Raw genomic sequence first — 13,204 nt, forward strand, 5'->3', positions numbered from 1 at the left:
CCTGATGAACCATTTCGGGGCAATCGTAATTGCCGCCCGCCTGTCCCGTGCCAGTGATATTGCTCTAATCGGAGACATCAACCAGCTACCGTACATAGACAGAGAGAACCTATTCGAACTAAGGTACAGTCGCCCAACACTGGTAGCAAACATCACCCAGGAGCTGTTGTGCTCATACAGAAACCCCATGGATGTTGCATACGCCCTAAGAGAAGTATACTCAGGCATATACGCAGCCACAGCGCGTATCCAATCCCTGCAGCTGAAAAGGTTTACAGACTCAGCAATTCCAAAATCCCAAACCAACACTCTATTCCTGACGCATACACAGGAAGAAAAAGAGACCCTGACCAGCCAAGGGTTTGGAGAAGGAACGGGATCACGCGTCTTAACCATACACGAAGCACAGGGATTGACGTAAGAATCCGTCATTATCATAAAAACAAAAGATAAAATAAAGTTGCACGATAGCATACCTCACGCAGTAGTGGCGCTGTCGAGGCACACCTCCGCCTGCACCTACTATGCGGATGACACCGAGGACGCTATCGGCAACCTCGCTAAAACGGCAATAACAGCACCGAAGAAACGGATCCTCGAGTACAACCTAAAGATGGCAATAAAAAATCGGGACAAAGAGGTCGTTGCCCAGCAATCAAGGCTTTTGGCAACGCAAAATGGAGCGGAATAGGAGAATTTTGATTTTAATTTTATATTGACGGCCAAACCGTATTGCATGTATTTTATAGTTTTGTTATGTATAGTATATAGCATGTATTGTATAGTTTTGATATGTAGGTATTGTATAGTATATCATGAATTAATATTATCTGTATAAGAACTAACCAATAAAATTAAGATAGTTTTAAGAACACTGTCACACATTAACACCAGGCAAAACAACAGCGATGACAAAAGGAGTGTGTGGCCACTGACAGGCGTCTGTTAAGTTCTCTGAAGACAGCTGACACTGGCCCTACCCTTCAAATGTTTGTTGCCATTATAATTGTAAGTGTGACTGTGTGAAACAAAGAAAAAAAAAAAAAAAAAAAAAAAAAACAATAAACAGCTTAATTTGATGTGTGTTGTTGATCCTCGCGTCGTTCACTCTGTCGTGGGGCGAGGCGTGGTTCCTCGACTTCAGGGTGCTGCCTCAGGAGTGCCGCGCGCAGGACATCATCGACTCTATCAGTAAGATATATAAAGCTTCATTCTGCATGGTAACTTGTAATGGAATCGATTGGTGACGCCATTTTGAAATTATAATTAAGATGGCCGCTGCGGCTGTCACAAAATGGCACCGGTTTAAGTCAAAAAGAGTGATTTGGCGCCATTTTTTTAACAAAATGGCGGATGCTATAATAACGTGAGTGTAGGTAGCTTAATTAAATGTCTAGCCCCGCAGGGCTATGAAATGTGATCTAATATATTAAGGGTCGGCAATAGGCAATCGAGGGTTGGCATTGTCATAGAATTATGTAGTAAATGATGCTCTACAGCCTTGAAAAAAATCACACAGGTAGCCGAAGAGTCTAGCTAGGTGCTGAATCAATCGAATTTAAGTAAATGCTTATGGATAACTGTAAATTAATTACGAAAAACCAGTAAATCACACTCCCGTATTGTAACAACTGTGTCGTAATTATCAAGAATTTTCATATGATTCTTATCAAATTATAAAGATAAATGCTTGGACTAGGCGCTAAATACCTTGTTTTTTAATAAACACACACCTATTTTGTGTAAATTAATCCCAAACATGAGCAATTTTTTTCCCTCAAATCTTCATACAAATATCTATGGCGGCTTTCTGTGTTATAAAATCATAAACACAAGCGACGTTTGACTCAGTCGGCCGGTGGCCTCCAAAGAAGGGTCACGTCGGTTTAGGCGGCACTGACAGCTCGCGATCTAATTGTGTACAGACACAAAATCACTGCACATTGGTTGTCATTGCACTTTTTCAACTTTTATGACACCAACATAATTTGATTTGAAATTGAGGAAGCATAATTCTTATACTATATTCAATAAATTAAATGATAATGTTTTTTATTAGTTAAGTCCATGGTACTTCTTGATTAAATTATAATTATTAATGCCTAACTAAAACTAACTAATATAAAATTAAAATTAAACTAAAAAGAAGATGCTGGCCAGATCGCTGCCACTGTCGGGTAGGGTACCCAAGACGCTGGCCGCGTTACCCCGCTATATAGCGATGCTTAGCCTTTGTGATAGGTAAGTGCCAGCCCTAGGGTCCCTTGAGACTTCTATTAGTCTGCTGCTGATGTCTTTAAAAAGCTGACGTGCCTCCGGTCCCCACGGCCCTGGGATGAGGAGCAGGAATATAGTGAATGGATCTAAGTGATGACAATACGTAGGAAGATTAGGTTAGGATTCAAAAACACAGTCTCATGGTGCTGGTTGAGGCATGGTCTCGTGAGCATCTGATGAGGGCAGTAACACGGAGGTGACTGAATTTTATTTCAAAGATTTAATAGCTAAAAGCATCGAGTTTGGGCTATTAAGTATGTTTTTCAGAGAGAGAGAAAGAGATTTTATTTTTCCTCTGGATGTGTTAGGTTTACCGGGTTTACTAAGTTCATTCTGTTAATGGCATCAAGTTGTTATGTGTTCATAAGTAATAATCCTAACTAATATTATAAATGCGAAAGTAACTGTGTCTGTCTGTCTGTCTGTTACTCTTTCACGCCAAAACTACTGAACGGATTTAAATGAAATTTGGTATACATATGGTCTAGACCCTGGGAAAGAACATAGGCTACTTTTTATCCCGGAATTCCCACGGGAAAACTTTTTAAGGTGAAGCGAAGCGCGCGGGAACAGCTGGTTATTTATATTTTTTATTATTATATTTATTTTAACAAAATGCTGTTGGTTCTCCACGAAAATGTAAAAATAAAAATAAATTCGTAACGTAAAATTGTCAATGACGGAATTTCTTCTATAGACAGTAGCCACAAAAAAACAAACGATAGATGGCGTGATTTGAAGATAAAGATACATTTATTCGACACATAGACAGCAACAACAAAAAAATACAGATTTAAAGAAAAGAAACGGATACACATCAAAATAACTGGAAAAAATATAAGCCCCAATTTACTTGTGTGGGACAGGGAGTACCATAATATTTTTTTTGGGGTACTCCCTATCTATGCGAAATATCAGCTTGATATCTTTACCCGTTTCTGAGAAAAAGGGCGGTGACAGACAGTCAGTCAGACAGACGGACAACAAAGAGAACCTATAACGGTTGCTTTTTTTCTTTTGACGTTCGAAACCCTAAAATTAAGTAAAAATATTATGCTGCTACCAAAAAATGTACTTACAGGTATTGAAAAAGCGGTATATATAGTACTAAACAAATTATAAACAAACAAAAAACCCGACTGCACGCTAAAAAGATGAAAACAAGTCCCAATGTTAATGGAAAGTATCGTTGGTTCACCATTTAGTACCAGCAGAGGGTTCACCATTTAGCTGAATGTTACTTAGAAAACGGCCTTGAGTGGCGGTCAAGTTGGTCCCCGCCTGCGATACTTTCCATTAATATTGGGACTTGTTTTCATGTTTTTAGCGTACAGTCGGGTTTTTCGTTTGTTTATAATTGTATTTTTTTATTTGTAACTTTTTATTTGATGAAATTTTACGTCAGTAGTTCATGATCATTTTTAATTTCAATAATTTTGGTGTTGTTATTTAAATACCTTCAAAATGCATATTTTTGTAATGTGAAAATCAAGCCCTTTCATTTGATACCTTACACGGCAAAGTTGAATTATTATTTTTTCGATCATCACGTTATGTCCTCTAGAGGGCGCTATGTACATTTTAATGGAACGTCACATAGCCTATAACCATCGCGCCATCAATACGCTTCTAACAATACCTCATACATCAAAATCTATCAAGCCGTTTAGGCTACAGGAGGGAACAAAGAAACAGACAAACATACATACATACAATCAAAAAACATTACCCTCCTCCTTCGGCAGTCGGGTAAAAAGGAGTAAGACTTCTGAATTCATTCATCGTTATTCTGAACTTTTGCTCTACGAGTTTTGGAAATTAACAAAAAAAACCTTTTTCATAGAAACTGTTTAAAATGTACTTAGTATATGGAAGAGCGGGGTATCCTGGCACAGGTACTTTATACTTAAAAGGATACCCCATCAACTATTGTATAGTACTAGTATGTAAGTTTACGAAATAAAATATTTTGAATTTTTGAATTTTGATTTTTTTTAGAAACTTTGTTGGGCATGTGACTTTTTACCATGGAAAATGTTTTTTTTTTCGCGAATTTGCAAATCTCTTAGAACAAAAGTTGTTCAGAATGACCCCTTGAGTCATCCCCTTTTGGCTTAGTATAGCCCTTTTGCGACACTATGTATTTACTTTGCTTTGTCGTCGGGGTTCAGTTGGCTGGAGGATGCCCGAAACTTATTATCTACACTTTAATACTTGTAGTTTCTACAAGTAAATACCACATTTGTTTGAGAAAGCTAATCGGGTTCCGAGTATAGAGTAAAGTGGCACCCCTATTAATTTCTACTCTTTCCTGGTGCCTACCAGTGTAAGTAAGAATTATACTTACCTACTTACCCTAAAATCACCCAAAATGTACTTGAACATAATTGTCAATAAAGTTGGCGAGTAAAAGTTTATCGACCCACTGTGCAAACTTACATGTGTGCGTGTCACTGCGTGTGCTGTGTGAAGAGCATTGAAAACCCAAAATTGGCGCGGCACGTCACCCTGTAAGGGCCCTTAAGAGAGCTGTTTAGTTTAGATAATATTAAGCTTACAAAATGGCCTTAGTTAGTGTCTTGCCCCGCAGGGCTACGAAAATGCCGTTTGCTATCTTAAATGGCGATCAGGGCCGTCGCGAGACTTTGCGGGGCCGGGGGCAAAAGGGGGCGCGGGGCCTGTACATATAATCTCTGCGCGGGTCTGAGGTATATAAAAAGTGCGTTTTCCTGCATTTGTTGGGAAAGGATTTGTTCGTTGATAGAATGAAAGACGTGGCTGTATAGGAAATCAATTTATTGCAAAATAGTTCACAAGAATGGAGCTCTGCGCGCTTTGGCATACGCAAAATTTGAAATTAGCTCATCCATTCTCAAAGAATGAGCTATCTCCCGTTCAATAGAAATCATAGCCAGATCATTAAGCCGGGCCTGGCTCATCGTCGAGCGCAGGTAATTTTTGATAATTTTTAGCTTAGAGAAGCTCCGCTCCCCTGACGCAACAGTCATCGGGATTGTGAGCATTATTCTTAATGCTATTGTTAGATTAGGATATGATTCTCGAATGGGGCCCAAGTACCTCAGTGCACCTAGTGCAGTGGTGACGCTAGATGGCACTACATACTTAAATGATTTCATCTCTGCAACGAAATCTGTTTCATCAATGTCATCTGAATCTCCATCTTTCAAATAGATTGCTAAATTTTTGCAAAACTCTTCCAGTTTCTCATCTTCCTGATCAGATAGCTTGGACGGGTTAAAAAGAAACCCAAATTTACTCGCGTAGAATTCTATCTCTTCGAATCTCGATGACATACTAGTTAAGGCAACGTCAAGAATAGGTAGAAAATATCCTATCCTAAATTTCTCCTCTGCTTCATCCTGCAACTCTTGATGACTAACTTCCTCCGACCGATTAGGTTCTCTGGTACGCTTTTGCCCAAGTTGAGGTTTAGGCCTCCTGATTCGAGGCACTTTGAACTCTGACTCGCAGCCTAAAGATTCTACAAGTTCCCTCGCGGTTGTGAGCGCCTTTTTAAAACCGTTATCCCGATAATCTTGAATGAAAAACTTAAGGCCCTGCAGATGCTGCAATGTCGTATCTAGAGTTGAATCGACCGCTTGTAACGTCTTGCTAACGCGATTGACAGCTTGCAATAAGTCATACCAAAGAACAAGCCCTAACACAAATTCGAGCGATTTTAGGGAGTGCTCTACAAGAGACAAAGCCTCAGACCTAACAGCAGGATCACTAGTAGTCTCAGCTATTTTTTCCAAAGCACTACAAACGTTGCCCAGTTGAAATCTTACGGTCTTGACACTCTCGACATGACTTTCCCACCGAGTATCTGACAAGGGTTTCAATGTTAGATTGGTACAATAAACCTTGAAAATGTCCCACCTTTTCGTCGAAGCAGAAACTAAAGTGTACAGACGCTGAATAACTCCAAAAAAAGTCATTGCCTCTTTGTGGCATGAAGCCATCTCACAAAGTACCAAGTTCAAACTATGAGCACAACACGACACGTGCATTGCTCGTTTGTTTATTTTTTTAACCCTGCTCTGAACGCCCTTCTCTTTGACCTTCATGTTGGATCCATTATCGTAATCCTGAGCTCTAGCGTCCATAATTTCTAAATTATTTTTCTCCAAAGCATTTATCAGCTCATCCGTCAAACCCTCACCCGACGAGTCATCTACCTTTAAAAATTCAACAAACCGCTCAACAATATTTGGAGTACCGGTCATATCGACGTAGCGGAGTACCAACGTCATTTGTTCCTGGTGGCTAATATCAGGCGTGCAATCCAGGATGATGCCAAAATATTTCGCAGCTCGCACTTCTTCCAAAATTTTCTCCTTTGTTGCCGTTCCTGTAAAAAAAATAATATTAACTTTTGTCGAGACTTTTTGTGGGTCGGGATTGGGGGCAAGCCTCCGTGCTCCCTTTGAAATATGTTTACGTACCGATCAACGAAATCATCTCGTTTTGTATTTCTGGCCCCATGTAGTGAACGTGAGTTTTCTTGTCTCTGACGCGACGGAGGTGTTCTCTCATCGGAGGGTCAAACGTAGCCAGCATTTCCATGAGTTTCAGGAAATTCCCGTTGTCTCGTTCGTACAGAGTGGATGAAGAGCCACGAAAGGCCGAATTCTGTGTCTCTCAATGACTGGCTAGACAAGGGCGCCGCGAATAATATAATACGACGTTACGATTATTATTTGAGTACGGTAACCTTAAAGACACTATGCAGAATAATACTGGTTCTTTCGTATTTATTTTAAGCTCTTTCTTGTACTCTCCTGCTCTCCTTCTTTCTCCCTTTTCTTCTTCCTTCTCCTTTTTCTCTTTCTCTTCCCTCTCCAATTTTTTCGCTTTTTGCTTTGCGGGACGGCCCGGCGCTTCAGGCTTGGCCTGAAGCGCGGGGCCGCCCGAAGCGCGGGGCCTGGGGTGGCTGCCCCGTCGGCCCTACCCAAGCGACGGCCCTGATGGCGATACCGGTTCAATTACGTCAGTATACAACTTCATTCGCTCGAGGTACACGAGGTACAGACTGAAGCAAATAACCTGAACCCCCCCCCCCCCCCCACAGGGATAGTGGGTTAGCTTTATTTGCCCCAAACTGTACAATCCATCCATTTTGTTTTATTTCTTTCTTGGACATTTCTTGGAGGAAGTTTCTTTATCTTATTATTATAATAATATTATGCATTAAAAGCCGCTTATCCACCTGTCCCACGCCTCGGCGAGGCATGCCTCGGGTTTGCAAGAACGCGATCCAATGCTCGGTTTGTGTAAAAGTATCCTCGGTGATGACTATACAGACCGAGCATTGGATCGCGTTCTAACAAACCCGAGGCATGCCTCGCCGAGGCGTGCGACCGGTAGGTACGCGGCTAATGATCATATAATTTTGTTGGTTGGTGGTAATTTTGTAAATCCATAAGTGATTGTTTTCTTTTATAAACCTTACCCTTTCCCCCGCAGCAAACCACGGCAGCTCCGAGCGCACGCCGCTCCTCCCGCCCCCGGAGCCGACCCTGGGCGGCAGCAGCGCCTGGTTCTCGCCCGTCGACTCGCCCGCCTCCACGCCAGGCACGAGGGGCGCGCGCCGTGACGTCATACTCACGCACGACCTGGTGAGACTACCCCGCTACATACAACCAACACTAGCGCCGTGACGTCATACTCACGCACGACCTGGTGAGACTACCCCGCTACATACAACCAACACTAGCGCCGTGACGTCATACTCACGCACGACCTGGTGAGACTACCCCGCTACATACAACCAACACTAGAGACAGTCCGGTCCACACGCACAGCTTGTAGAGCGTGGGACACCCTCGTACTCATATGTGTAGCATAACTATAGTATAGAGCATGATTATCACATATATACAATTCTTCTTCAATCATGTAAATGCGCTAAGCTAACTTCCTCCAGTGTTTTGCTTCTCTTATTGCGAGATCAGTGGACTGGAGCAATAAAAAACCAAAATTCCAGTGACATAGCTCTAAATGACTCCTAAACGGACAAAGCCAGCTTAATTACGCCGTCTGAAATATTGAAGTACATTTAACTGCGCATCAGAATATTACCAATAAAAAACGAAAATATAGTGATCAAATGTAAAATGAAATCTTTTTAAAATTGGACCATGGATTGCAATAATGCTGGATATATTAGTGGAACAAAAAAATAGTAGTAAAAGCTGCAAACACGCAAAGCTTATCATAATACTAGCTCAAGCTTCGCTTCACCTTAAAAAGTTATCCCGTGGGAATTCCGGGATAAAAAGTAGCCTCAGGGTCTAGACCATATGTATACCAAATTTCATTCAAATCCGTCCAGTACTTTTGGCGTGAAAAAGTAACAGACAGACAGACAGACAGACAGAAAGACAGACAGACACAGTTACTTTTGCATTTATAATATTAGTTAGGATTAGTTAGGATTATTCACATTTTAAATAAGTTCAGTGGACCATTTCTCTTATCATCTCCTGTAGTCATTACTTCGAAGCTATCTCAAAGCACTGTTGTCAGTCAGACAAACATGCAAGGTGAATTTTTATCAGTGAAGTTCCATAAGGCAGGTCAATGTTCCTGAAATACTGAGCAACTCTCATTATGACCCAAAACAACTGTCCCAAGTCCCGTACTAACCACTAAGGGTCTAGACAGACAGACCGCATTTCAACTGCAATCCAACTGCAAATTGCAGTTCAGGTGCAGTCTGAATGCAGCTGACACGACTGCAATAGAACTGCAAACCGAACGCGAAGTCCGATTGCAGTTCGACTGCGCGCCGACTGCAATTGAACAGCAATCGGACTTCGTGTTTGATCAACTGCATTCAAACTGCAATTTGCAGTTGGATTTCAGCTGAAATGCGGTCCGTCTGTCTAGCTAGACCCTAAAAGAGATCGGTTGAAGAGAATATATTAATGTTCACTAATAAAATTTAACCCTGTAGTTGAATCCACTAATTACTGCAATTAATCAGTGGACTGAGATGATCTATTTGTTCTCAATGGAGCCTATTTGACCCTAATTCCACTGAAGGTCTAGTCTCGACGACCGAATGGCGTAGTGGTTAGTGACCCTGACTACTGAGCTGATGGTCCCGGGTTCGATTCCCGGCCGGGGCAGATATTTGTTCTCGGGTCTTGGATGTGCCCGTAAAATGGCAATAGGCCCGCCCCCTATTACATTGGGACTAACATAACACTGGCGAAAAGTGGGTGTAGCAATGCACCTCTGCCTACCCCGCAAGGCAGTACTAGTACATTAGTACAAGGTGTGGGTGTTTGTTGTTGTTATTTGTTGTCTAGTCTCAAAAACGTAGTGGTGCGTTGGTTCGTTTTTCAAATCGGTCTTAGAGTTTCATTAAAATTGGCTCAGCCGTTCAAACTGCAGCGACGTAATAATCGCTATAAGAGATTTAATTTACCCAAACATCAGGGCAAGATCAAAACTCAATTTAACATCAATCAAATATATTCCAACATTAATATTTATTAGACACTAATAATGTAATGATATACAATTACATGGGCTTATCTAATCTATATGACGTACATAAACAGGGACTCCCAAAAGTGTATTTGTCTCTTTCTCATCTAATATGTACTTACGTAAATAAATTATGTCTATCCCCTTCTATCGGCCTTGCCTTGTAAATAGTTTATTAAAACTGTGTCAGTTCATTTGGTAGTTCACTATAATGCACTGTCGAGCAGATTATTAGGGTCACACGACCTTTGCATATTTTATATCGTCACAAACACACTAATATTAATTACGATGGCAAAAGTTTTTGAGCGTGTAAGCAACCATGTTTTTTACTCTTTCACGGAAAACTTTGATCAATAGAAAACTTATGACATGGATTAGGACCGAGTCGAAATCACCACGGGATTAGGTACCTACTTTTTAGCGACCATTTACCAGTCTTTTAATGCATGTTAGTCAGGATAATGTAAGTAGCTTTACAAAAAAAAAAATACATTCGAGATAAAAAGCTCTTTTTACGACGTATCTAGAGTTTCACCGAATAATACGCCTGTCAAACCCGTTATTTTTTTCTCGTATTCGTGGTATAATGGACAACATTTCATTTTCTTTACCCTATATTTTTATTAGCTATTCGAAAAGTTTATAAAAAATAAGAGGACCCGTATTTTTTTATTTTGTATATGTTTATATATGTTTATAAGTCATCCGCATGTTCCAGTACTGGTACGCACATCAGTCCAACAGTGTCCGGTGGGCGGGGGCAATGTCAGACCCCTACCGGCTCGAGTGTGGAGTGAGACAGGGCGGATTGACATCCCCAACCCTGTTCAACCTCTATATGAACGAGTTGATCGTCGCGCTCAGCAGTCAGCATGTCGGCTGCCACGTCGACGGTGTCTGCGTCAATAACTTGAGCTACGCAGACGACATGGTTCTGCTGAGTGCGTCGACCTGTGGCCTTAGAGCGCTGGTGCGGACGTGTGAGGAGTACGCCAGTGGTCACGGATTAATATATAACGCAAAGAAAAGCCAATGCATGGTCTTTGAGGCAGGTGCAAAACGACCCAGAGAGGTACCACCAGTACTATTAAATAGTAAGTCACTTGTGATGGTCGATCAGTTTAGGTACCTGGGGCATATACTGACCACCGATCTCAAGGACAATGCAGATATTGAGCGCGAGCGGAGGGCACTGTCAGTAAGAGCGAATATGATAGCCCGCAGGTTTGCACGATGTACTCAACAAGTTAAAGTTACGCTCTTCAGGGCTTACTGCACATCCCTCTACAGCTGCAGCCTGTGGGCAGACTCCACGAAGCGAAGCTACAGTGACCTCCGAGTCCTGTACAATAATGCTTTCAGGACAATGTTGGGACTGCCTCGATTCTGCAGCGCATCTGGGATGTTTGCCGCGGCGCGCACGGACTGCTTCCACACCACCATGCGCAAGCGCGCCGCGTCCCTGGTGCGCAGGGTCCGGGCCAGCTCCAATATTGTCCTGAAAATGATTGGCGACAGAGTGGACTGTCCATTTCTCCGGCACTGCTGTGACAGACATGTCGCTGTAACGATGCTGCTAAGGAAGTATTAATTATTTTATTTTATTATTATTATAACTTTATAACGCATGTAATTAAATTAAATTTATAATCTGAAATTATTATTATTCTTATTTTTTTTTAATATTGTATTTAATCTTGAATGTATGTATTAATTTGATTTGTGATAAATTGTACTTTTGTTTAAATTGTATGTTAATTCTTGTGCTCGTTGTTAATTGTATTGTTTTTTGTTTATTGAATTTTATGACATGTACTGAATATGGATCAAGTTATCTGAAATAAATGAATTTAATTAATTTAATAATATACATAAATTTTTGCATGTTATTTTTAACATTAAAGTTAATTATTTTAACACCGGAAGTGACCAGTGGCGGCTGCACCTCAAGTGCGCCCGTGCAACGCACTACCATTTAAAACCTTCTAAATATGTACCTTCCTTCTTCCTATACCATACTAGGTACGTCTAAAAAAACTTCACAAAAAAATACCAATATAACAACCGTAATACCTACCCTAAACAGTAATTACCCTAAACAGAAATCTGACTATCGTCACGGGTTAAATTAAATCGAGCTGGCCTATTTTGATTTCTACTGCGAAAGAATTAGATCTTATTTTTGCTTGAACAAAAACGGCCTCGTGCGCTCGGATTGTCGCACGGAGCGAGCTCCTACATGTAGTATGAAACAGGATGGAAATCGCCCGGCGCGTGAGACGGAAGATGCTCAGTACAAACTGTATGCAGTTCTAGGATAAATTCGTGCGCCGCACGCGACCGGAAATTGCCGAAATAATACGAATGACGCCACGGGAGGCGCGGGCGGCGGCCTTGACCGGTGGCGTGACCTACCTACGAACGATGCACTTGTCATGTCATTCTCACAGTTTCACCTTTCGCGCGCGAATACGTAATAAATTTGGGTACACTACAGAATTCCGAATTACTTTCTTACGAATATGAAAATGACGATTTTCATAATTACGAATTTCATAGTTCCGAATAATTCACAATCCCGAATTTCATGTTTCCGAATAGCGAAAATCACGAATAGTATAATAAACGAAATTTCAAACAACAGATTTATTAAAATGACGAAAGTCAATTTTCCGAATATTATTATTTCGATGTTTTAAAAGTACGATTTTTTATTATATCGAATTGTTAAAATTACGAATTAAGAAGTTTTAATATTCCAAAAATACAAATTCCCGAATGTTTCTTAGTGAACAAGAAATAGTCATCTATTAGGAATAGTGTGTTTATTAACAGCATTATCCATATACAAACGAAAAAAAATAAGCTATATTATATGAAACGCTCCGCTCCGCTTCGCTGCGCTCCGCTTTGTTTTTTGATATCTATGTGCACCTAACACGCTCCTCCTCGCTTTGCTCGTCGTCGCACCTATCTTTAGGTTTAGGTCCTAAGCTTTTTAAGGTTAAACACCGTAAAAATCCGAGCAATTGTATTGCTTTGTTCTGTAACTTAACAACAAATACTACAATTAATAGTTTACTATTCAACAAAATGTTTACTCTATATTTGAAACGCTCCGCTCCGCTTCGCTGCGCTCCGCTTTGTTTTTCGATATCTATGTGCACCTAACACGCTCCTCCTCGCTTTGCTCGTCGTCGCACCTATCTTTAGGTTTAGGTCCTAAGCTTTTTTAGGTTAAACACCGTAAAAATCCAAGCAATTGTATTGCTTTATTCTGTAACTTAACAACAAATACTACAAATAGTTTACTATTCAACAAAATGTTTACTCTATATTTAAAACGCTCCGCTCCGCTTCGCTACGCTCCGCTTTGTTTTTCGATATCTATGTGCACCTAACACGC

The sequence above is a fragment of the Plutella xylostella genome, chromosome 2 (genome assembly GCF_932276165.1).
Source record: "Plutella xylostella chromosome 2, ilPluXylo3.1, whole genome shotgun sequence".
In the NCBI taxonomy this organism is placed as follows: Eukaryota; Metazoa; Arthropoda; class Insecta; order Lepidoptera; family Plutellidae; genus Plutella; species Plutella xylostella.